The sequence below is a fragment of the Poecilia mexicana genome, unplaced genomic scaffold, assembly GCF_051168715.1.
Source record: "Poecilia mexicana isolate PSO_F unplaced genomic scaffold, ASM5116871v1 scaffold_15, whole genome shotgun sequence".
Taxonomy (NCBI): Eukaryota; Metazoa; Chordata; class Actinopteri; order Cyprinodontiformes; family Poeciliidae; genus Poecilia; species Poecilia mexicana.
Window position 1 is genome coordinate 16,414,546 of NW_028263384.1, and position 26,577 is coordinate 16,441,122.

The 26,577-nt window shown below is 40.7% G+C and overlaps 1 protein-coding gene across 2 annotated transcripts in view; it reads left to right on the forward strand.

Moving 5' to 3' along the window:
- Positions 1–1,538: 1,538 nt before the first annotated feature.
- Positions 1,539–26,577, forward strand: part of lzts2a (leucine zipper, putative tumor suppressor 2a) — a 46,151-nt gene continuing 21,112 nt past the window's right edge. Inside the window, exons 1-2 of one of the 2 annotated variants that reach the window (XM_014987539.2) lie at positions 1,539–1,850; positions 19,667–19,773. The gene's annotated coding sequence lies outside the window, so the exon portion shown is untranslated. Of the gene's footprint in view, positions 1,851–19,666; positions 19,774–23,989; positions 24,809–26,577 lie in introns of those variants that run through there. The other variant, XM_014987541.2, reaches the window with a different exon arrangement.

Sequence of the window (26,577 nt, forward strand, 5' to 3'; positions counted from 1 at the left end):
AACCGTGGTGATGATTTAAAGGAGAATGAGATCTACAAAAGAGATGGGGGGGGGGGGGGGCAGGATGTCGGGGTGGGATTAGGCAGGAGCAGAGGTGGAAGTGAAAGAAATAAAAGACGAGCGTCAAGAAAATCAGGTGAGAGGAAGGGAGGAAGGTGGTGGGGAGGGCTTACATAGTTGTCATTGGTGCTGAGAATAAATTGCTCTCTTGTATTTTTTACAGAAGAGGAGGTCAGCCAGAGTTCAGCGGTGACAAGATTTCTGAGCATCCTTCTCCCGAGGCACCAGGAACATCAGAAGCACAGGGTGAAGCCGCGAAGGCTGCAGCGTATTAAAACATAATGAACATATCACTCCCCCTCCCCCCCCGCTACCCCCAATTTACCTGGGTTTTATTTTCACCATAAAAGTACAGATGACTAAAATCTCTTTTGAACCATATCTGCCCTGCGTAAGTTTCTATCCTAATGAGTTCTTTAATTGCATGAAAAATCATAAAAGATTGCTCAAAAGAAGCAGGAGAAATCCCTGGGAACCAGATAAAAGAGTTTATTTGAATATGAGTTCTTTTATATGGAGGACCGACTCTCTGTACTTTTAGGGTCATTTTGTTAATGAACAAGCGGAGCAGCAGAAGCAGATTTAGATGAAATTAGAGCAAATAGGGAGCCTGAGACATTAATCTTTAATTCATTGCAAGAATATGGAAAAAAAAAAAAAACATTATGATATAAATCTGATTCAAACCATGACTGATTCATGCATTTGATTAAAAGCAGACAGCAACGTTGAAATAATGACAACTCAGTCTTGCCCACACAAACTTTGGCAGCTGTTGCAGGGATTTTTCCAAATAAAGACCTCATGAAAACCGAGCCATACGTTCTTCTCACTAATTAGCTCTCCGAAGCGTATCTGAAGATCATCTTTCACTGACGAATCAGGCAGGTGGTGGTGTATTGTGATGAACAGAGGGACCCTGTATTGAGTTTCTGAAGTGTGTTACCAGATTGGAGCAGAGGCTCAAAGAAGTAGCTGACTGACTGATTTAAGGCTTAATGACAGTGAATACTTTTCATTTTTATTCAGTTTTAGCTGTAAATTACTTAGACCATGGTTTTGGGGGTATTCCTTCTGTATAATTGAAAAAACAAAAATTCCTAATTAATTTCACAAAAAATCCATTTAAATAAACTAAACAAATGCAAATAAATTTAAGAAACATGGCCAGAAATGTGTTTCCTTTCCAGCAAGTGTACAATTGAAGTAGAACTTCTGAACTCCCCCTAATTCAGTTTAGACAAATCCAACTAAATCTAATTTGTATTTAGATTACAATGAAAGTTGCTATGAAAACATATTTTACTATTCCTAAGAGCACAGAGAAGTGGAAGCATTCAGTTCTGATGCTTAGAAGTCCCAAACGTGCCACCGTGAGAAGCTGAAAAAAATAGCTCTCCCCTCTATCTGAGCCCCTGCCCTTCCTTCCTCTGTCTCAAACCTTTGTGGACTAGCAGCAGTCTGTCGGTGCTCGGAGAGCGCCGCCCGCCTTCCCAGAACAGAGCTGCGGACCGGGCTCTGTCGGTGACCGAACCAAACGTACTCGGTGTGAGAGCGGAGCTGCGAATGACCAGGAGGCGTTCAGTTGGTTCGGATCTGCTGCTGTGAGGACTGGATGGGTTCTGGTGACGACGAGCAGAACTCGAGTACCGAGCCAGGAGGACAGTCGGTGGCTTTTAGCGTGTTGCTGTTTGAAGAAAAGTTGTTTCTGTCCACCGGACACAGGCTGAGGACATTTACTGCTGCAGGGAGCGCTGTGCGGACTGCTAGTAAAGAACATTTAGACTCGGGTGAGTATCACGCTGATTTAGGCGCTGTTGTGTTTTTGGTCGTGGAGGAAGGTTAATTGATTGAGTTTTCCTTAAGTTTTTTTTTTTTTCCTCTCGGATTTATTATTTAACGAAATGTCGCTCATTGGGATCCCACCAAAAATAAGCACTGAACTTGTGGAGTTTGTTGATATACATAAGGGTCTGACATTAAAAGGTTGATAATGGTACTTAGAGTTGTGCGTGACTGTGTGATTGGCAGTAGTTAATAATCCGAGACTCAATGCATTCTGCAAAAAATAAATACAGTTTTGCAGTTTCCCCAAGTTTTTTCAGAACTGAACTCACTTCCTTTGCCCCGAAGAGTCCTACTGTGTGTGTGTGTGTGTGTGTGTGTGCGTGTGTGTTGAAGGCAGAGAATAAGTATTGCTCTGTTATCACCATCCCAGCTGTTTCAGTGAAAGCCTTTTGCAACTGGTGCACACCCTCACTTTCTCTCTCTCACACACACTACACACACACTACACACACACAAAAAAACACACACACGCGCACACACACGGTGCATTTGGAAAACACTTAAGTTGTTATCCCACTTCCTGCTCTTAACATCTGCAGCTGCTTTTGTTACACAATAAGAACAGAAGGAAACGGAATGACATGTCATGGAAAGAAAAAGTTGAACAAGACATAGCTGCTCAATATTTTCAATGTCTCCTTAAATTTATGGATTGGTTTTAAGTTGAATTGGAAGCAGCTCGGTTCTGATTGGGTCATAAATAATTCCTACAGGAGCAGCAGGCTCTCTTGCTCCCTCTCTCTCTCTCTCTCTCTCTCTCTCTCTCTCTTTCCATATGTAGTGAACTCCCCTTTTGCAGATGATTAATGGGTTGGATGTGGTGTTGTCACAGCTTTAAGCTGAATGCAAACATTAGGGTCACTGCACATAAAGGCATCCATGCATGCATGCATGCGTACTGCAAGTTTGTAAAAATGCTCTGCAGGCATCTATGCTCCCATCTTTTCCAGAACTGTAGTTTTACAGCTCCAGAGCATCACGTCTGCTCACAGCAAAACCGTACATCATCCTGCCCTGTCACCACAGGACATCCTAGCGCACAGAAAATGGGCAGGGGGGGGGGGTGTTGCTTTCTGGCCATCAGGATTGAAGGGAGCAGCAAGGGGGTGAGGAACACGATGCCGAGAGATCATTTTAATCAGAAGCCCTGAGGGGTGTGACGTGCCTCGGGAAGAACATCACCAAATTCATGCTCAAAATGATCTGGAAGTCGTGAAACCTGGAAACTCACAACTTTTTTTTATCTTTCCTTCTTCTAACTCGATGAATAAACAAACCTTCCTTCCTCTTTGCACGTGCTTTCATCGAGTTGGCAATGTAAACGCATGCAGTCACAGCTGGTGCACGTTTTGCCAAAACGTGACAATGAATCCACAGAACAACTTTTGTGATCTAATTCGCCCATAAAATAATTTAATCTGAAGATCGCACACACGTAGGCACATCTGCTCGTTCAGAGGCAATCTTATGCAATACATGGAGTAAAATCCTTTCATGAGACAGCAGACACGATAACCCACATTAGACTGTGACATAAACTGACAGCCGTCTGACACACACCTGAAAGTCTCACTTAAAGAAACGTCCATCCGTCTATTTGAGTGCAAGAATACGCAACTGTTTCATCAGCAGCAGTCATGGTGATTGTGTTTTTTGGTTTTAATTAAATGCATTAAAGCAACAGGCTACTACTTCAAACCATTATGAAACGTTGCTTTAGGCCCAGTTGAGGAAGAACATAAAACATCTTCTGTTGGGAAGCACCATAGGAGCTTTGGTTCCTTCATAGAAGGGATTCCTTTTTTGTACCGTGCAACTTAACTTCTTCATACTAGATTATGTTACTATTCTGAAATGTGCTGATCAGAATTTTGTGGCCAATTTCCGATATTTATTTTTTTTTAAAGTTCAGACTTGCTAATACTGATTCTATTTCTGCTTAATAAAAGTCAAAGAGTCTAAAATCAGACTTTGGAACAGGAGTTAAAATTTTGAAAACAAAGTCAAAACGTTTGCAGACTTCATATTCTTACCGATTCATATTATTACTTTGTGCAGATTGTAGATCCTTACCTTATCTCTGAGATTTCCAAAAGGCTGCCAGCATTTTTTTTTTTCATGACAGACAAAAGTAGTAAACTTAGAAGCATAAAACCGAGTGGCTTTCCTGTACTCCGTTTAGCCCTCCTGTTATGCTGAAGTCTCACTTTCTCTTGATCCATCACAGCCTGAATGAATGCTGTGGGTTGCCCAAGGATATGATATTCCTTTTAAGTACCTTTATTATTTTTGTGCTTTCTCTGCATCAAACATTTCACAGGAAAAAAAAAGTGGCTTTTGGCTGCTCATCTCTTAGTATGGAAAAGAGTTGTTGTTTCTGTCACCTGGAAGTACTTGTAGCGTGGTACATTCACTGACCAGAAAATAGCATCTCTAGTTCAGTGTGTGATGAAATATGGAAATAGCATAGTTTTAGCAATACAGATTCTTGTCATTGATCCAACAGTGAGTGTTTCGTTGAGATTTACATAAATTTTATGTCAGGTCATTGAACCAGGACATGATGAAGAGTAGAGTTGGGCAGAGACAAGTCGTCATTTAGACACACACACACACACGCACACCCACACACACACACCCCCCCACACACACACACACGCACACACGCACACACACACACCCCCACACACACGCACACACACACATGTTTGTGCTGCTATCTTTGTGGGGACTTTCCATTGACTTCCATTCATTTCTACAGCCTAAACCTTACCTTTACCCTTTTCCTAACCCTAACCATCACATACCTAATCCTAACCAAAACTCAATTCATACCTTAGCCCTAACTCTGACCCCTGACCCAAAAACAGGGTTTCCCCTTGTGGGGACAGGCTCCGGTTCCCACAAGGAGCAATTGGTCCCCACAATGTAGTATATGTCAGGAAAATCGTCCCCACAAGGTATTACAAACAAGCGCGCGCGCGCGCACACACACGCACACGCACACACACATGCAGAAATAAATATAAAGATTGCCCTTGTGTGTCAAACTGTAATTAGTAGCCGCCTGGGCTTGCAGTGACCTTTTCCTTTTTCTGCTTTCAAAGGGCTCTCCTGAACAGCCGCTACACCAGCAACACTAATGACTTTGCACTCAGTGCTTTCACAATGTTTTCAGCAATTTTCAAAGTCTGTCCTTCAAATATTTCTTCCTCTTGTGCGGCTTTCTAAAGAGGTCTACTTATCTGAGTCATTGTTCACTCAGCGAGCGCCTAAGCACAGATAGCCTTGCAAAGCTGACAGTGAAATGAGTTCTCAGGTGTTCTTCTACAATGCAGCAAGTTTTTAAATGCTGCTCTGCCAGTCCTGCTTCAACAAACCGGCGTTTGTTTTAGTAATGAATGTGTGCAGGCATCTTAAGCATTAATGTAAAAGAGGTCAGGCCAGATCTGCAGAGGGGTTAAAGAGAAAAAATTGTGATCTGCTGGAGTGTTACATTTCCATACTGCTGACCTACTCATTTTTATAGAATTAAAGTTTTAAGAGACATACTGACTCAAGGTAACATCATGCCTTCTTGGCCTTCAGGCCTTCATGTTAGCAAATTGTAGACCTTTCCCTGATGGACTTCTGCAGGATCCTTCTTGTCTTAATGCAACCTGGATGCCAGTGAAGCAGGAAAACAAAACGTATGAATGCTTAAATTGGGGGCTGTGTGGCAACTAGGGCTGTTGTAAACGAATATTTTAGTAATCGAGTAATCTATCGATTATTCTTACGATTAATCGAGTAATCGGATAAAAAAAAATTATAAAATGAAATATTGGTAAATCTGGCATAATACCGGTGTTACTATCGGATATCAATATCAGTCCAATTTTTCATATTTAAGCATCCCTAACAGTTGCTTTTTTGTAGTTTAGAAAACTAACCTGTAACAATAATAGCTCACTTTCTAAGTTAACCAGAAGAAAAGTTATAGAAAAATCTGAAATTATATTGAATTTAATAACAAAGAGGCAGGCTCACAAATATGCTTATAAAAAATGTCTACAATCCAGCTTTTAGTTTATGTATTCATCTTCAGTGAGTTTAATAGATTAATTAAACTCACCTTGCCACCTAACCTGTCACGCTTTGGGTTTGAAAATACGGGAAATGCCGCCTGGAGTGGGAGGAGAGGGCGAATGAACGAACATGGGGTGGAGGGGAGGAAATAGACCAGCGGACTGACGAACCGTTAGACCGGGGGACGAACACGGGGGGGAGCAATACGGGATATTTACGACACCTTCACTGGTCACACTCAGAAACTCATCTACCAGCCATGTACGATGCGCTCCGCCACCCGTTTCTTCAGACCGGGATATGAAGTTTATTGTGCGGTTCGTCGGTAAAGCTACATTTACACGGTAAGCATCAGCTACTCAGCCGCCCGCCCTGTTCAGGCTATCCGCTCACCTCAGCGCTCTTCCCGCCGTTCGCTTTCAACCAGCAGCCACGGAGGAGAAATGCTGCCGTACTCCAGGCATTCCCCCAGTCATGTTAAGGATGCTTATTGGTTCCTCAAAAACGATAAAAAGTCGGGCATTATCAATCCCCACGGGTCAATCTTGAAGATTGGACTTTATGCCGCTGAGACTTAGCTTTTGTCAACAACTCAGAGGCGGAAGTGAGAGCTCCGCGCAACGCAAATGAAGTCCCGGCCGGAACACGGTGCGCTAACTAATAAAACATAAATTAACGAAGCTTCGAGGCAGGTAAATTTTCCTCGAGGAATTTTAGTAATCGAGGTACTCGAATCATTCGAGGAATCGTTTCAGCCCTAGTGGCAACAGATCATTCTAAACAGTTTGTAATATGTTTACTTGGTGTGAGAAGGCTTAGACGTTTTGCTGCAGGAACCTCAACAGAGCTTGGTACACTTCTGGGGGATAATCCCTGATGCTGTGGTCTGTCCAAGTCTGCATATCGCTTCTGAACTTTCTGGCATGCCTGATTATTTGGAACGGTACGTGGTGTTCAGCTGATAACTTGATAACATTCGCATAAATTGGAGCAAAAATAAACCTGAATGCTTCAAATTCTGTGTTTGTGCACCAATTTGGAGATTACAGATAAAAAAAAAAAAATCTCAATTTTCCTGTTAAATGGTGCTGCCATTGCTGGTGAGCACAAATTGTCAGTAATGAACACAACACCCGCGTACACACGGGGGATGTCTGCAAGTAGTTCTGCCGTCTATAGGCTGCATTAGTGCTGTTATCTCTCTGATTTGCATAACATCTCTGATTGAGCTGTAATAATAGTGCAACAGTGTAATAAAGTGAGACATAAGAAAAAAAAATTACATACTAGACTGGCGTTTACCCATGTCAGCTAAGAACAAGGAACCAATGCTTCTGTTCACTCTGGCTCACCAAAATTGGGTCATAACAGATTTTTGTGGCGCAATGAGTTTAGATTTCAGCTCGTCCCTCATACTGGTCAGTTAGACCTTGCTTTGCAGACTTTTTGCTTTGGTTTTTTAAGGCAAACTGGAGTTCAATTGAATTGCCGTTGCAGTCTGATAGTTTTCATGCTGACCAGAGATGGGGAATGAAAGCCCTCTTGTAAGAAGAGAAGGAATCGATGCAGAGTAGAGTTTGTCTGGATTTAATGGATATCAGTGGGCAGAGCTTTGCCTCAGATCACATTAACCAGGAGTGTTGAAGCCTGCCAAATGCTCCAAACATCCATTAGCAGGCCAATCAAACTGTGTGTGCTCAACAGTTCTGTGTTTAATCACTACACCCGTAAGATTTTAGTAACTTGTACTGTCTCCTAATTTCTGGAGACCAGTCCTCATTATATTACACTTGTGAAATAAAAAGAGGGTAATAATATTCTGTTCTGTGTGGTAAGTGCTATCATCACATTTATCCAGCTAGCTGTCTTTCTCCGTTTCGCTCCGGTTCTCTCAGCAGCACAGAAAAAGTGGCCTCATATGTCACAAGATGTCACTTCACTTCTGTCAGGAGGCTGATGTATGGGAACCAAAGAGGCCAGTGCTGAAACAGCAGACCACACACACGATACGCTCACAGTTGATGGATGGCACCAGCGTAAAGTCCAGAACTGAGGCTCATTGCCTGGTGGCACATGAACGATTTGAGAGGTGATGTCCTGCAGCTGCAGAAATTGCATGTTTTTATTGGTTGTGGTTTTATACATTTGGCCTAGACGGTTTTTATTTTGAAGTCAGAGAAGAGATGGTGAGGAGTAGCAGAACAAATAAAGCATTTCGCCTTCACAAATGTGAGAGCAATTGATTAAGCTGTTGGCTGCTGTTTTTTTTCCTCTATTGGAAACTTAATTTGTCCCAGTGAGGGAAACAAAACATGAGTTATTGATCCAATTTAAAAGCTCATTAGCTATTGGTGATTTGGGTTAGTAGTAGTTTCATGAGGGTTTTTTTTTTTTTTTTAGATACAAGTTTTCTTTGTAAAGCCAATCCCAGAGGATCTGAACTGGAGAGTTTTAAAACATTGAGATGGGTTGATGCTAGGGACGGGCGAGGTGGACTTAAAATTGTACCACAACCCCACCTCTCACCCGAAATGTTTGCTGGAGATAGGCACCAGCACCCCTCCCGACCCCACTAGGGACAGGGGTGTACAGAAAATGGATGGATGGATGGATGGATGGATGGATGGATGGGACTTTACTGTTGTGGTAACGATGAAAGTGACACTAAGGACTATTTATTACTCTTTTTTTAGGTCACTGTATGGCTGTGACTGCATAACACCGCTATCATAGCCCCAGAAACACAAACACTGTCCTCAAAAAACATTCCCATATCTAATATACTTTTTTTTTTTTTAGGACACCACTTACGTAAAAAAAAGTGAGATTTGTATCACTAAAATGCACACTGTATGTGCATTTAATAATATTTTCAAATGTATCAATATTTACTTTTGCACCTTTTATTGAACAAATAATAGAGAAAAATAGTAAAACACATAATAATCCTGATAATATGGACCTGTTTCTGGGCTTTTTAGACATAATTAATTGAAATTTATTGCGGCAACGATAAATCAATATATTTTCATGTCATGAAATTTATCGCGATAAATGATAAGCAATACAATAAATGTCCACTCCCTGTTGTTTAGGTTTTTGTTTGATGTGAAGGTTGGATTTCCTATCTTTTGGCCAGCATCCTTCTCTGAATGTGTTTTTGCTCATCAGAGTGAAACCAGCTTGCAGGATGCATCTGCCAGCTGACCCCTCTGCAGAATATATAACATGCAGCTCACCCCCCACCCCCCTCTCGGTCCCTCTTACTGTGTCAGCTGACAAGCTTGGGTAAACTATAGTAGCGTTGCCTCAAGATAAAAGGATCTGTGGTGCATGTGGGTTTGCAGGGGGGCAGGAGTATACGGGGGGTTCTGGGGTGGCTTGGGTAACATTGACCATGAGAGAGAGTTTACATCCTGACCCCAGTGTGCCTCTGCAGAATGTATCTCTTTGGTGTGATCATGGGGTCAATCCCTCCTTCTTAATCGTTGACAGATGTCTCGCCTCATCATCTGCGACTGCAATCGTTTTTTTTTTTTTGTTTTTTTTTTCTTTCTCACACATGTTGGATTGTCTACATTCCCAGAAATCTTCTGGGAACCTCTGGGATGCGGTCCCAGATCTCAGTAACCTACCCCCACCCCCCCAACACCCCCACGCCTCCATCGCTCCCTGGACTGAACCGGTTCTCATGTCTTCTGAATCTTCCAGCTGGTCAGGAATTTGTTCTGCTTATGAAAACATTCGGCAGATTTTAACTGTATGAAGTGATGCTTTCGCTTGTTGTCAGCTCGGCTCGGCTCAGACTTACGGAGCTCAGCCTTGAAGGTGTTGTGTGCTTTTGTCTCGTCTGCATTGTCCTGCTGAGAATTGGTTCCAGAGAACTGCATCCTTCTGCTGCATAAGATTTCATGGAAATGAGCGACAGGACAGATGGAAGAGAAGAAAAGAACAGAGTTTGCATTCAGTGCATCAGCAGGAAAGTGAAATCAAGTCCTCAGCTTGAGACATACAGGATGTGTGTGTGTGCTCTGCTGAATATTAAAAGCAGTATATGAAACAAAGTCCAGCCTTTCTGTCTTTAACCCACACACTGCTTCAAGCCTCCTCCAGCTTTCTTTGATATTTATTATTATCACTATTGTTAGCTGCTTTGATCAGCATGAAGTTTGGTGTCTTTGGGGTGTCAGCGTCCCCCCCTCCCACCTGCCTGCTTGGGGCCCAGACTGCTGTAGACAGAAATGGGTCAAAGTTTAGTGGAGCGTCCTGTCTGACCTGGAGGAGGGAGGGGGGTATCCGAGTGCCAGGAACGGCCTTGCTGGACACAGGGGGCTGTTTTTTTCATAACTTTTGTTTTTTCATCTATTTAGTTTTATTTTTATTTTTTTAAATCAGAGCCTCTTTACTCAACAAAATGTGGTGAACTGTAAATACCAACACCAAAAGTAAAATACAAAGTGTAGTCTGATTTAAAGTATTTACTTCCCTTTCTGCCAGAGTAGTCAATAATTATTCCCATCGGGAGCAGAGTAAGGGGTTGCTGTAAAACAGGTTTGAGCTTTAGGCTGCGACAGACGGTAACAGCTTCCACACCGAAGAGTGTTGTTTTCACAAACTGCCTGGTTAGCTGTGGTGCGTTCGCTGTCTGGTTGAGGTTCGGTGTAAATGCCGCGTCCTTATTTAAATTCTCAGAACATGTTTCCAACAGTTGATTAAAAGGTCATTCGTTTGCCGTGGTTGCACGTGTGACAGAAAGCCTGAGATCTGCTGTACCCTCCCCCGTTTCTATCCTTGCGCACGGCGACTCGCGCCAGAACTCTGAAATCACGCTGGATTTTACAAGCGCAGCTCAATATGGACACGGAGGGAATAATTATTGCTAAATGTTTTAGTGACTTGTAAAAAGAGCAACATTTTCTAGTGTCAACAGCTAAGCAAAGGCATGAATAAGATTTAACTCTTATGAACCCTGCGTAGGACAGAAAGCAGCGTTGCTCCGCGGCATGTTATCTTTCTCTTTAACGCTTTAAAAGCAAAACTCTGCACATTACAGTGACGGCGAACAACTGTGGGTTTGTAAACATGTATGACAGTGTAACAGATTGTTAGCAGAGATTAACATCACCCTCAGTATGTGTGTGTGTTTGGAGCATCTCCAGTTTTTACAGCTGGGGAGGCATTTGGGTCCCTCCTCAGAAGTCTGGAGAATTCAAATAGAGGCAGATTTAATAACGATAGGACCAGCTTCCTTTGTCAACAAAGGTCTCCCAAAACCAATGGCAGAGTCATTTTAATTGGAATCATGTCAATATTTGGAGATAAAGATTTGAAGAAAGGTTTAATTTTGTTTTCTTTTTGTGTGATGATGGTTTTTCTCAGCCTCTCCAAATAAGTATCTACATTTATCTCGCATATAAACGTGGTTTTCAGCCTCAAAGTGTGAAATGTGTTTGATTAATGCTGCACGTAAATTTATTAAAACCTTTTCATGAATCGTTTACCTGCAATTGATCACAGTCTATTCTTGAAAACAAGATTTCCATTTCAAACCGACACGGCATTCTTGTCACGTTGATTTCTGGCACAGCATTAAACACATCTCTGCAGATTAATAAGTCTGGCTTCATAAAGGTCAGATTTCTTGCTCTAAATTCCCCAGAGTGGAGCGAGCCTCAGTTTTTGACATCCACATTTAAAGTAAGCTGTTAATCGCGCTTATATAGGTTCGGCTGCCCATAATCTTTGATCAGTAATGGACAGAAAACAATCTTTAACACCCTGGTGAATCCTTTAGACAAATGTCTGCAGAAAACGGCATTGCCTATAAGACACGAAAATAAGCCAGTAATGCAAAAAGAATGAGGACGAGTTTGTTGGGTCTTTACCCCAGGTGACGTGATCATTTGTGTGTAAGATGTTAAAGTAAATCCAAATTCTATTTACTCAATTAGTAATAATCGATTTAGGCGATTTAATGAGTTGTTATTGGTGCTTCAGCTTCATGCAGGGTTCCTAAGCAGAACAACTCTGGAAAATTATGGAATTGAAATTTTCTCAATAGGAACATTTGATGTTTCATCTTTCTAACATCCATCTGTCCAGCAGTCTGTCCAGTCGTTCCATTTGTCTGTCTGTCCACACTTTAAGTCTGACCACTTTAAAATTATCTACCATTAATGCATTTATTATTATTATTATTATTATTATTATTATTATTATTATTATTATTATTATTATTATTATTCAAACGTAACAAATGTTTTAAAAGGAAGGTGAACAATGGGAGGTTTGGCTTGGAAAAAAAGTATAGAAGTCGAACCTGAAAATGTTTTTGAACCTTTGTTGTTTTAAAATATTCCAGACTATGTAAAATATTTAAAGTCAGTGTAAGTCAGTGAAGTTTCTTTTCATAACCGGATTCTTAAAAAAAGTAAACATCGCTTTGCCTACTTACTTCATTTCCATGCTGGCGCTTGTTGTGCAGCTCGGTGCTTTGAAAAACCCAACGTTGACATGAGGAGTAGGCGATCTGAGATTTCACAATTAAACTGTGTCTTACATAATGGCTCATCTGCTGCACCTATTGCCACCATACCAGGAATTACTGGTGTGCAGAATTTAAACTGTAGCGCTCGGCTGCCGTCAAAGATCAAACGGGAAGATTAAGGTGCAGACTGAGCGTTTTGGAGGGGCAGAAACGGCGGCGGCAGATGCAGGGATGAGCAGATGAAATGAGGCCAGTGTCATCCTGTCTCATTAACCATGCAGGGTTGGGAGGGGATTAGCCTCACTTACATAACTCCAGCTCCCCCCCCACTGTCTCCCCCCTTTAACTAGCCTATCTCCCCCGTTTTTTTTTTTTCCTTTCTAACCCCACACTCATAATCTTTAAAGAGAAGGAGGAAGACTGTTGCGGCCTATTTGTTATTCCCACATTTTAGACTTTCATCTTTCTACAAAACAGAAATTGGAAGAAGCAGGAAACAGAAGCAGGCTGGCTGATTGTGGTGGGAATTGTTGAAGAGAGGAACAGACGTCAGGAACTGAGAGAATCAGTCAACAAATGCAGGACTTTATTCCCAGATGCGGTAATAAAGTGCAGATGAAGCTGATGGAAAAGACGGAACAAGAGGAAAAAGAAAGACGGCGGATTGTTGGGGGGGTGAGGTGAGAGGTGTGGGGTGGATCAGATGATCTATTTATAGTTTATCCGTGATGTTGGGTTAGACTGCTTGGCCCAGTGCAGCAGAGCTCAGCATCTATGTCAGTCTTTGTGTCATTCTGCATTAGCTCTGCACACACTCACACACACACACACACACACACACATATATATATTTATGAATGTGCCCCGCGGGTGTGAACGCAGGCTGTCACGTAAATGTGAGTGTGCTGACCTTTGCCACCGAGCAAAAACAAGATCACACACCAGCACATCACCTGGCTGTGTGTGTAACAGAGATGGTGAGGTAAGGGAGCTGCCTCCGTTCTGCTTAGTTTATGCAAAAACAAACAGGAACTCGTCTTCTTGGGACTAAATTAGTCTCATTATCTTCTTTGTCCTTTCAACTCTTGTTTGTTTTGGGCTTACATTTGCATATTAATGGCCGTCCTCCTTTTGTTCTCTTTCATAGTACAGTTAAAGATGATTGCCTCGCTTTCTTATTGTGGAGGAGGTTGTTGTCCTTGATTATTGTTCCCTCTGATGACAAATAAAGGCCTCATGAAAAAAGAATGCGTTGTAAAAATGACTATGTCCCAATTAACTATTAATTATGCGATCACAGTTTTTTTATATATATATATATATATATATATATATATATATATATATATATATATATATCACACAGCCCTCTTATTTGTCCCAATCAGCAGAAATTAGATTATGAAATCTAAAATTCTTTGTAAATGTTGAATCACACTGACTGTGATTTTATCTCTGATCTGATATCTCAGATTTTTATCATACAGAGTGACATGATTTCTTCAAATCAAGCACACCCAGCCATTTGTGATGTTTATTTGGGCTTTAAGGGATGTGTCTTAACGAACCTTAATGTTAAAGATTCCCTAAAGTGGTACTATAAATCTGATTAGCAGTTTATTGGACTAACTCCCGGGTTCAATTCAGAGTATTCAGTATCACGAGTAGAGATGCAGAGAATATCGACTGGCCAGACTATTTTCAACCCTTTGTCGTTTCTTACGCTTCTGTGTCACTACGTCTACTTACTCTAGAAACGTAATCTGCTCTGTAACAGATTACACAGGACACACAGACACAGCTCTGAAGTACTGCTGCTTTGGTCTCAAACAAGTGCATAAATGTTCTCTGAATATGTCAGGGTTGTTTTCCTTTTCCTCTACGCAAGTTAACAAAATCCACAATTGAAAATAATTCTGAATGGGAAGCCACCACGAAATTCCCTCCGACTTCCTCGCTTCCTGAATGATTCCCGTCTGGGAGCGTCTCTGTGTCGACCAGAACCCCGTTTGTTTCAGCTGTTTCTGCCTCGGCTCCATTAACCTGCATTGTGCCATGGCGAAGGCAAAGGATCGATTCATGAACACGCTGAAATGTGAGCATTCACATGATTGCACCTGTGTGGTAAAATGTGGAAAGACACCGTTGACTTCGGTTTTACAAAAGCAGAAATTGGAAATAAACTATAGATTTTGGGGAATACTGTATGTTTTCCATATAGTTTCTTAAGAGGTTTAGATGTTTCCATCAGATAAAGTTAGAACCTTTCTGTTTCTGAGTCTGATGCTTGGCTCTACAGCAGCAGCCCTCTTGCAGTTTATCAAAGTTTGAATATATTTTTGGTGCAGCTGCCCCCCTGCCTGCTGCGGCAGCATTACCATGCTGTTTTTTCTGCTAAGACAAAGATCTCCGTGCAAAGAAATGTGTTTGAAATTATGACGAAAGGCTAAAAAGACAGGGAGGTTGAAGATAATGAGAGAGGAGACAAAGAGCAGGAAATGAATAGAGATGATCCGCGTCCTCCAGACAGACAAATTGTTACAACAGCAGAGGCAGTCTGAAAAAGACAAAAGACGAGACAAAACTTTTGGCTCAAGTGATTTAAGGGCTGGAAAGTAAAAATGAAAAATGCTCCGACTGTCTTTGTTTGATTTCTTAATTATTCTCAACTCACTTCTTTTTCATCTGTGTGGTCAGGTGGTGCTCCTGCTGTCATCAACACAGCAAAAGCTACAAAAAAAAAAAAAAAAACCTTCACTTTTCGTGGGTTGTCAGTAAACATGCAAATATATAATTTACCCGATTTCTGCTGGAGCTGCTTCTCTGAAGATTGGTTGCAGGAATAAGTTTGGCTTTTTGTTGCTGCTACTTCCAGATTTCATGTCAGCTAACTCGACCATTGGGAAAGACGACTCCGAGTCTGAGAGGAACGTCACACGATGGGATAGAAAGATGAAAGGGTGCTCAATAAAAGAAAGTGGAGAAGTTTGATTACAGATTTATTTTATTGTTGCGATTTATCAAACTAAACATTTGAGATTTAAAGACGGTTGTCAATGCATTTTTGTATTTTAACAATGTTACCAGGTACTGTTCAGATTTTGCTTCTCGTCAGATAACAAAATCTGATGAGCATATTGTCACCTTCCTAAAAATAAAAATCATGGCCCAGGTGACTTTTTTTCTTGCCCAAAGGGATTTTTGTGGAAAAAAATAAAAAATAAAAATCACCGCCTCTTTTTGCCAAAAGTTAATTTTGCTGAGGTTTGACACTGATTTCAGGTTCTGTACATCACAATTTGAGGCACACCAGAACCTAATAAGATGGAGATTTTTAATGCTGCTGCTCCTCGGAATACTTATTTAAATTGTGCAGTTATATTAATATTAATATGTTAATATTTTTACAGTGTCTGTCCTGTTTATAGATATAAATCTTCATTAATTTGAAGTACGTTTTGTGTGTTTGAGTGAAGTACATTATCTGCAAGTACGATTTTGAAAAAAAAAACAAAAAAACATACATTTTGTTCATTTATGAATTATGTCAGAAATTATATTGATATCATAAATGTTCTCTTTGTTCCACATATATAATCCTGGATGGACAGCTGGACAATGAATGCCAAGCCCTTGATATCTCATAGACAGTACTTTGCATCATCTGACCAGATATTTCTATAAGGTCAAGGTATCAGATGAGTCAGAGGATGGTGAGCAGGTTTAGACACGCTGCCCTCTAGTGAAGAAATATTAGATCTGCACAGACAGGACTTTCTACATCTACAGAGGTGAGGAGAAAGCTAACAGGACAGGAGTTTAAACATGCAGCAGGCAGATCCATCAGACCAACACGGGCAAACACAGTTCACATTGTTCTTTTCTTAACCTGAAAGATGAATGCTGCTCATTAATCATGGCTATTTGTCTTCTGTTGTAAGTGTAGAGGTCAGTGATTAAACCTTGTTTTCTGTAGCGGAGCCAACTCTCTCTCTCTCTCTCTCTCTCTCTCTGTTTCTCTGTCTCTCTCTCTCTCTTTTCCTTCCTCTCAGAGGATCAGAGGAAAGGCTGCAGTTTGCCACTGCTCCACTCGGCTTTTCGTGGCTCTGATGTTGTCTGCCGCCAAATCCCAGCTGAATAAAAGCCAGAAATTGAAGCGGCAAATTATGTTTTAAGTTTGTGTGCTTGCACAAGGAAAAGCAAGCAGGAAAGTGGGCCAGCCATCACGCAGGACACATTACTGCAACAAAACAGCTCTCTCCTTTTTTTTTATTATTATTACTATTTTTGAAAAATGACAGCAGCAACAAACATATCTGGCAAAGTCTTAACATGAAGGTTCAGTTAATGGGAAGGTAAAGGTGGGAAAGCTGCTACGTTTCCACTGAATTCAACTGTAAAGATTTTTACTCAACTTTTCACGTGTTATTTAGCTATGAAAATGAGCAAAAACACCTGCATGCACCTGTTATTATAGAAATATATTTATTGCTCAGGCAAAATTGGCATTTACATATTTCCAATATTGTCAGAGCTGATTTGTTTATGAATTACATTTATCAATTTTTTGTTGTTTTGTATCGTGTGTCTTTGGTTTTACGTCTATGTGGAACATTGGGCTGTTAAATCCATCAATCAGTCAATCAATCTATCAAAATATAAAAAATTATAATGACCAATAATTGATTTGTATTATTACATTTGTTTTTGTATTTTTAACTGTGCTTTAATTAAATTAATACTAATGTTATCATGGATTTTTACATGCTTCTCAGGCGCTTTGTGATTTTCTTTAATCTGTAAACTGCGGTATATAAATATTTAATAGTATAAATAATATTTACTTCATTGTAGCATTGGAGGAGACACCATACATTATTATAATAAAATAGTATATATGTTCTTACTATATCTATACAGAGTTTGTTTTAGATTGTTTCACTCTCCTAGTGTCTCGTTGGCAGAGATTAAACAACACTTCTTTTTAAGTGTGTGGTTTTTATTTGGGGTTGTTCCTCATCAGAGTTGTAGCTTTTCAGCACAGGAAAACACTTTGGAGCCATCCCCCCAAAAACTGTAAGTAAGAATCTGTCTGATTTACAAATCGAGTCCATTAAGCCAGAAATTCAGCCGAGTCTTTAATGACCCCCTTGGTTACATTATCCTGTGGGAGCAGCACTTCTGAATCATTGTCTCATCGCCTCGACATAAAGGGTCATCCCATCCGTGAGGACATATGCTGCAGTCGGGGTGTAATCTATCCACAGGGAGATATAATGGATTATAATCTCAATCTAATCTGCTCCCATAGGGTTGCATCCATCCATCATGGAAAGTGAGATCCCATCTTCTGATTAGAAGATGAGGAATGAAGGTAGCGTGTGTGTGTGTGTCTGCCTGTATAACAGGAAAGACTGTAAATCCTCATGTATTTCATGGCCTTACAGGGTTTTATCCATATTAAAAAGAATTAAAAGATAAACTTGAGTCAAAGCTGGGCACATATACCTCTCCATATTTGTTTGAAAGTTTCAAAGACATTGCTATTATGTGTTACTGTCCACATTGCTTATATTGGTGAAACTTAAAGAGGGCCACATATTTGTTATGTTACAGATTTGACCCACAATGAGACCCGAGTCCCTCTGGACAGACTTGGAAAGTCACTTTTATTTTGTATTTATTTATTTTTTTAATTGGTGATTGATGACTGGCTAGAAAACTGCGTCAGTGCACGCCTAATGGTATCATAACAAGGTGGAAATGATTGGGAACGACAGAATCTCTTGACGTGTAAAGTCACAGAGCAGGTTTGGCAGAAGTTGAGGCTCACAGTGTGCAGAGGTTGCCAACCTTTTTCACAGTCTTTGGCCTCACACCTCCTCATCTCATGCATTCTTCAGATTAGTTTAAGAACAATCCTTCAAGAGCTTCATGCTAAGTGTTTTTTTTGTTTGTTTGTTTGTTTGTTTTTTTTTGTAATTAAGCAGCTGCATCCAAACCATACAGTACACAAGCAGCTGTGAAGCACAGCTTGGCAGTGAGGCAGTGTGGCACGAATGACCCCTGCAGCAGCAACTAGAGAGCAAGAATCAATATCGTATCAATTATCAGGGAGTAACAAGCTGCCCAATTACCTCATTGGCCAACTGAAAGGAGAGATAGTTGGGGGAAGGAAAGACACTCAAGATTTACATTTACAGTAGGAAAAAGTTGAGCTCTGACAGCACATCGAGTCTTGGTGCCTCGCAGCTCTTCTTGTCCAACGTCTACACACCGCAGAGATGTTTACTGCAAGTGTTACAGATTGTGATGTGTTGTTTTAATTGTTCAGTTCAGCCAGCTCATAAAACCAATAGAAAGACTTCGGTAATTAATTAAAAATATTTGACTCAGTGGCTTCTTCATGTGTTTTTGACTGCTGTTTGTTTTTGGAACATTATTTTACTTTGTTGCTAAAAAAATAATATATATATATATATATATATATATATATATATATATATATATATATATATATATATATATATATATATATATATATATATATATAAGAGACAACAAATATGACAACATTTGTAATTAATGCCACATCAATTGGAGAGGAAAATAATTTAGAATCGCTGAATGTGGATTAAAAAATCCTTAGAAATTAGTAAAATGGCAACTACCTTTGTTTTGCCATGTTTACCATTCACTTGCATTATTAAGGAGGTTTTCGGTTGTTTCCATTGTTTCTGCTCTTGTTGGAACCATGTTCCCTGCCAATGATTCAGGTACAACATCTTCTTATGTGACACTGATGCAGATATTTGTTTTTAAAAATGCAAATTACTGCATGAGTCCATAATTTTTTTCTACTCTTTATCTGAAGAAAGGTTCACCATTAATGATGTTAGTATTTAAATTTCTTTAGGAATGCTTTACAAAGTCGGTTAAAAATACTTTTGTGTTACCTCTGTGCTACGACTTGTAGCCTGTGTTGGTTTATTTTCCCTGTTTCTGAATGAAAATCGCCGTAATGTACTTCCAAAACCTTTCAGCTGCTTTCACTTCCCTCTCGGTCAGCGCCAAACGCCCGACTCGTTTTCACCCAACAAAGAGCCTCTTGTGTTCAATCTGGATGATAATGGAAATGTTGCAGAATTGGTGTTATTTGCAAGCAGCTCTCCAACAATGATGCTTTGTGTGTTTTTAATTTAGGCCAAATTGAAAGAGTTGCAGAGCTGAGTGAGGCCCTGGAATGAGAGCTCCCTGCCATCCTGTCTCCCCCAGACCTCCAGGAGGAGCACGCTGGGCGACACACTGAGGTAAATAACCACACTGAAGAAATAAATACCCTTCTGCAGACAAAGCCCTTCTCTGATGACGTTGACCTTCAGTATTTGCTGAGTCAAACACCCCCCCACCCTCCTCCTACCACTCTCGTTTCTTCTCTGAGTTTCTCCCTCCCCTTTTTGGTTTTGTTCTTTTCCTCCTGTCTTTTTAGGGAGACGAGGGCTGTGATCGATGGTCTGACTTGATGCTGACCAACTTTAAAGCGGCATAACTTTACAGTGACTTGTTGTATTAATGTTCCCACACAGATGCAGACACATTTCAGGAATTGGGGGGGTCCTGCCCTCTGGGAAAGAGTCTGGTTTAGGATGAGATTTGGGAATGGAAAGCAGTTGGTGTGAATGACACAGAGGTAAAGGGAGGAAAGGGAGGATGAGGAGTTTAAGAGGTCAGAAGTTTGTAGCAGAGTCCACGTTGCCTCATGTGGCAGTCGGGTTTTTCACAGATAGCTATGTTACTGAATGTTTGTTTCTGCGACTTATTAATTTTTTGTGCTTATTAACAAACTTTGGTAGTTAGTAAAATGTACTCCTGTAGAGATCACTGCACTGAGCTTCTTGTTGTGGGCGGCGCTTGGAAGATTTGCTAGGTGATAACACTGTATGGTCATTCCAGCTGCACCAGCTGTCTGACTCTCTCTCCGTTTCAGACTATCCATTACAGATCTTCTGTGTCCTCTGCCCTTCTGCTTTCCTTCTGTCCAGCTCAGTCCTGGTCCAGCTGTCCCCTTCCTTCATTAAATTGTCCTCCATATTTCGCACTGCTCTGCTGGAAGGGAAGGTCTTCTGGAAAGTCACTTCTTAAATGCCAAAGTGTTTTTTTTGTTTTTTTTGTAGGGGTCAGGTCAGTCAGTGCTTCATGCTTTGATTGAAACATATTTATTCAGGGTGTTCCTTAGAGCTGCACATTATAGTCAGTTGCAGATATTGTAATACCAGTGTGTGCAATTCTGTAGTCACAAAGGGCTGCTTAGATGCAATATCGGATATTATATGTCCAGAGTCCTGCATTGACATTTTTGCTTATCACCATATTATTTGTCTATTTGGATGGACTCTAAATGACCTTAACTCTCAAATCCGATGTGCATTTTTCAATATTCTTGATGCTAAAGCCAATGTTGCTTTGCACTCTGAAAATAATTTGGAATTTAAATAAATAAATAAAATTAAATAAAATCTGAATTTCCAAAAAAACAAACAAAAAAAAACCAGATTTTTGGAAATTCTGATTTTGAAGTTGATTGATATTGACTGATGACTCATCAAAGGTGATGATTTGCTGGTTTTTGCAAATACTTTTCTGGGCAAACATCTTTTCACAGAATCCAAAGTGAATTTTGTTTAATTCTAGACTTTTTGCTTAGGAAATGGATCTCAGACAAATGACATATTTTTAACAGCTCTAGCCTGTTATGCGTTAGCCAGAATATTATTATGAAAGCTTATGAACGCAGTGGCTGAAACGATGAGGATAATCAAATCTTTAACTGCTATGAATCTCTTTGTACTCCAGTTTGAAGTTTTAATTTACTTAATTTCTCTGCATGTTTATCACTCATAAACACATTTTTTCTGCTGCTGTAGCCTCAATTGTTTTATGTGACATGACAAACTGACAAAACTGCACTGTTGCATATTAGTATAATATATCAGTCCGCGTCCTGCTCCACTTCCCTCTGAATTTTGTTGCCGAATTGTCTGGACACACAATTATGTTATTATAAGGCTTATTTTTCTGCAGCCCTATAAAATGCACATTAACCCCTGAAAAACAAATGTAACACACACACACACACACACACAAAAACAAAACAAAAAACAGATAAAAACCCAGATAGTAGAACTTGGCAATATGCTGTTTTGCAGTGTAACAGCTACTATGAAATCTTCAGGTCATGTGCACAAACGTGAAAGATTGCAAGGGGAAATGAACCTGGTAAATCACAATGTTGAAAGCAGTCCAGTTTATTTCTGACTCTTGAGGGTTTAATGTGTTGTTCTGCACTGGTGCACTCAGCTTGTGGGTTATTATTACCTGTTCAGAGGATGAAATGGAAGCTCATGCTGACTCGCATAGCGTCACACATGTATATAAAAGACTCGAAAAGCTTTCTGGTGTTGTATTTTCAGCCCGGACAAGGGCTGGCCTGTGTTAATGGCAGTAAAGTGCCAAGTCAGAATGCAACAGTGGACTTTCTTTTCTCTTGCTGTAGCAGCATGAGACTCAAGAGGGAAGTTCCAGGAAAAGAGAATAAAAAAGGATTTCTCACTCTTCCTACTGTTTCTCCATGGCAGCGTAAAGCAGTATACCAAGAACTGGTGATATTGTGTGACTCACAGAGCAGTGAGGTAGGTAAATGGGTTTTTAGTCAGTTAATTTTGAAAAGTAATTACTTTTAATTAGAGAGGGGTTTCCTAAAACCCCCAAAAGTATGTCTTTACATTATTTAAGTTTTAGAGAAGGCTTATCACATTTCTCTTATCACTGCCTCTTCATCTCATCTCTCCTCTGACATCCTTTGTCCTCTGGACAAAAACTTTTCATTTTATTTATTTAGCTCAGATCAGATGTGGGAACAAAGATTAAAATCAAACCCTATCTGTCAGTGTTCAAGTAAAGAGATTAGATTATGAGTGCGTTTTGCTTCCTGATCAGTAGGCAGTAACAGCTCAGTTAGCTGCATGCCGTTCTTTTATGTTTACATTCACTATTCCAGAAAAAGTATAAGTACAGGATAAGCAGTAAGTGTTGGATATCTCATTGAGAACTCTTCAGCCCATTATTTGAAAGTGGATGGCACAATTATAAAACTCCCAAGGCCAACACTAACGGGCCGTCAGAGAAACAGCGATGATTACCATGGTAGGAGGAGCAGTGGAGACTCACAACTTTGGTGTAAAAATATATTAACGGCATAAAAAGAACAAAAATCTGGTCTTTATAGAACAGTGGTAAGAAAGCGAAAGTTACAAGAAGATTGTGTTCGCAGATTGTCTCAATCCTGTAAAATATACTCTGGTTATTTTGAGACTATGTGCCGAACGTTGTGTGGTGGAATCATAAATCTGGATTTCAAGCTGAGTAGACCATCTCTCTAATAAAATGTGGAGGTGGCAGTATAATGTCGGGATGCTTTTAGAGACGTTGGAAGATGAATGTAGCTAAATACTGAAATATGGAAGAAAACCTACTAGAAACAGTCAAAGACTTGAGACAGGAATGGAGATTCTCTTTCTAGCAACCCCAAACATGCAGCCAGTGATACAGTAGAATCATTGAGAACCAAGCATGTTTTAGGATGGCATAGTCAAAGTCTAGACGTAACTTGTGCCCTGATTATTTTTTTCTTTCTCCCATCCAAACTAACCATACTTGAACAATTTGCAAAGATGAAAATGGTACAATTTCAGTCTCTGCATGAGCAAAGCTGGTGGAGACATACCCCAAACTCCTTGCAGCAAGACGCTTCCATTTTGTACAGTATCAGCTCAGGGGGGCTGAATACAAATGAACACCAGGCTTTTTGTGAACCTCAACTTCACCTTTTTTATGTAACCGGTTAAAACTGTGATGCTGAGGCTGTAGGGTATGCTTTGACTTTCAGCTGCAAAAATCTGAACTGGAGAGCCATTTCTTTTGTTACCTTGATGCAGAAACTCTGATACCTCAGTTTTATCTCCCCTTCATCACCTGACACTGCCATCACCATGAAAAATACAAGCTGCAGCGCATGCTGGTTTGACTTTCCACTTCTCTCCTAGTACCTGCTGAACAACGCGCCGTTTTCTCCTCCATGAGCTCGAGAGACCGTGACGAGAGTGCAACTACTAAGACGTGCAGGAAAGTGTTATGCAATTTACCCCCATCTGAGTCAACCGACCCGCCCCCCTGCTCCGTATGCAGAGGCTGCAGCTCTTGATCTAGTCCGTGTTGTTTGGTAATTACACAGCTGGGTATTACTGCACTGCTATAGAGCCAAAGGGGAGATGATGCTGAAACGCCACAGTTGTGGGGTTGGGTGAGGTGTTCCCCTGATGCCTTCAGGCTGTCGCGCGTTTACGTTGAAGAAGAAATACTGGAGAATGCTCCCAAAATTGTTAAATCTAATGCAGAATTGTGTTGATGTGGAGATTATGTGTGAAGGAGAAGGGGTGGATGAGTCTCAGGCTGTGAACAGAAGGGGGAGGAGAATAACGTGTGTGTGTGTGTGTGTGTGTGTGGGGGTGTGTGTGTGTGTGTGTGTGTGTGTGTGTGTGTGTGTGTGTGTGTGTGTGCATTTGTTTGTAATACCTTGTGGGGACGATTTTCCTGACATATGCTACGTTGTGGGGACCAGTCGCTCCTCGTGGGGACCTGAGCCTGGTCCCCACGAGGGGAAACCCTGTTTTTGGGTCAGGGGTCAGAGTTAGGGCTAAGGTATGAATTGAGTTTTGGTTAGGGTTAGGGTTAGGTATGTGATGGTTAGGGTTAGGAAAAGGGTAAAGGTAAGGTTTAGGCTGTAGAAATGAGTAGAAATGAATGGAAGTCAATGGAAAGTCCCCACAAAGATAGCAAAACAAACATGGGTGTGTGTGTGTGTGTGTGTGTGCGTGTGTGTGTGTGTGTGTGCTACGAGTCAAACTAGAGGCTCAGGGGCTGGCAGACAAAAGTGGGAGAGGGGAGGGAAAAACGAGGTGGAGGAGGAGGAGGCAGAGGCGGTGCTTCGGCAGACAGCAGGGAAGGAAAGCTGAGAAGAGGAACACTGGAGTGGAGTGAGACGAGAGAGTCCTGGAGGATAAGGAGGCTTCCATTTGAAAGTCCTCGTGTCAGGATATGAGGTCCTGGATCGGTGCATCAGCAGAAAACTGGAATGTTGTGGTGACAAGGCAGGATACAGGACAGTGAGAAGAAAAGGACGTTGAGGAAAGGAATCTCAGCTGAGAGAGATATTTTTACTTTTCTTTTATTGCAAGGAAAGAAAAGAAAAACAAAGATCAGCAGCAGCAATGCAGGACTCTCACTGGGGTGTGTATTGCTGCATTTATCTGCATATGGGTACATGAGTTTTGTTTTTTTGTTGTTTTTGTTGTTTTTTTTTTTCTCCAAACCTTTAGTCCCCTGTGTTCCTGTTTAGCTTGGCTTGCAGAGTTGCTTGAGGGAAAACTTTGCATTCAGGGAAGGTGATGTGGAAACTATATTAATGGGATGAGTAACGGAAAGAAACGTTGCTCAGCACTTCTAGTTGCACAGATTTGACTAGATTTCTTTCTTTCTTTTCTTTTTTTTTATTTGTGATGACTCCTAAAATAGTTGAAGTTAAAGTTTTAAAGTAGCGGGATGCTTCACATTTAGCTTTTCTTTTGAAGTTAGCTGCTCTGTGTAATCTAAAAATAGAAAGATGGAGCAGAGAACTCAGAGTCTGGATTTGTCCAGGTGGATCATGAATTTTTGGTGTGTTGACCCAGATGCTGTTACCCCCGGTCCTCTGTAAGTTGGGTTTTTCGAAGAAGTTTGGGGTGCTGATTTGAAATTTCAGCCTTTAGAAAAAGCTGTTCTTCTCACGGGACAGTTGGCCTGAAGGAGGGGGAAACCACTCTGGATTCACTCTGGAGATAAAGGAGAGAGAAATGCTATACACACAGCTACGCTTTACCTCTTAAGTTGTGACCCGTAAAATTTATCTTTCTGATGTTGACAAAGCATCGGAAGACAGTGGCTGCTGCTGTTTCTCATGTTTTCCCTCCGTTCTTAATTACAAGTCTTGGTATAAGCTTGGTGGCTACACGCTCTGGTTTCTCATCAGGTTTGCTCTGACCTGAAAGTGATGCGTCAGCAGATGTTTATGGACAAGAGCTTTTTTTGGTGTCTCTCTCTGTAGTGACTGCTGAAAGTTTCATTTAAGACAAAGCAAGGGAGGGGTTTAATTACCCAGACTGGGTTTTGGCACAGATTGCAGCAGTGGCGTTTCACTCTATAAATGTTCGAACGTTGACATGAAGATCAAGTATGAGGCGTGAAGTGAAGGGGAGTGAGAGTGGGGACGTGGATCACGGCTTACCTCATCTCCTCTTAACAGAAGAAATGAGGTAAATGTGTGTCACATGTTGCAGGTTACAACCTTTTCCAGACGTGTTGACTCATGTTCGCCGTGTTTGCATCCCGTGTGCACATGCTCACTTTGCTAAGCATGTAGCTTAAAATGAGAAATGACGTCAAATTGTTTGGCTTTCTTGCTCCTTTTGGTTAATACTCCTTAATGTGCACTGTGGTCAGGATGAGGTTTACATTGCTCTCTCCATTTTGCATCCAGTGTTTTGTTAACAGTTTGTTGTGGAAAAATGTGACCCAATTTTTGACTATTTTAACATTTGTTTAAGAGTTGTGATGTAAGAAGCTCAAGGAACAGCATCTGAAATATTTCTGTCCAGACTTTATGCTGTGAGCAATCAATAATTATTCAGGCTTGTATCAGAGGCAATGTCTGAATGAGAAATATAATTTTAGAACTAAATCAAAAGTATTATGGAGTAGACGGTCCATAATGTCTATTCCATTATGAAGTTACTAATCTAGTAACTTAGCGACTTTACTAAGTTAGCAACTTAGTAAAGTTACTAAGACATAAAGTCTTTAGTAACTTTTATTAGGAATTAACGTGGTTAGACTGGCTAGCATTGCTAAAACAGACCCCATATATAATCCCTGGAGAATAACCTAACATACTGAGGTTGAAAGGTTCAGTAAGGTAACAATAACTTTTGCTGTAGTCTCTTCAGCCTTCCTGTTACTTGCTG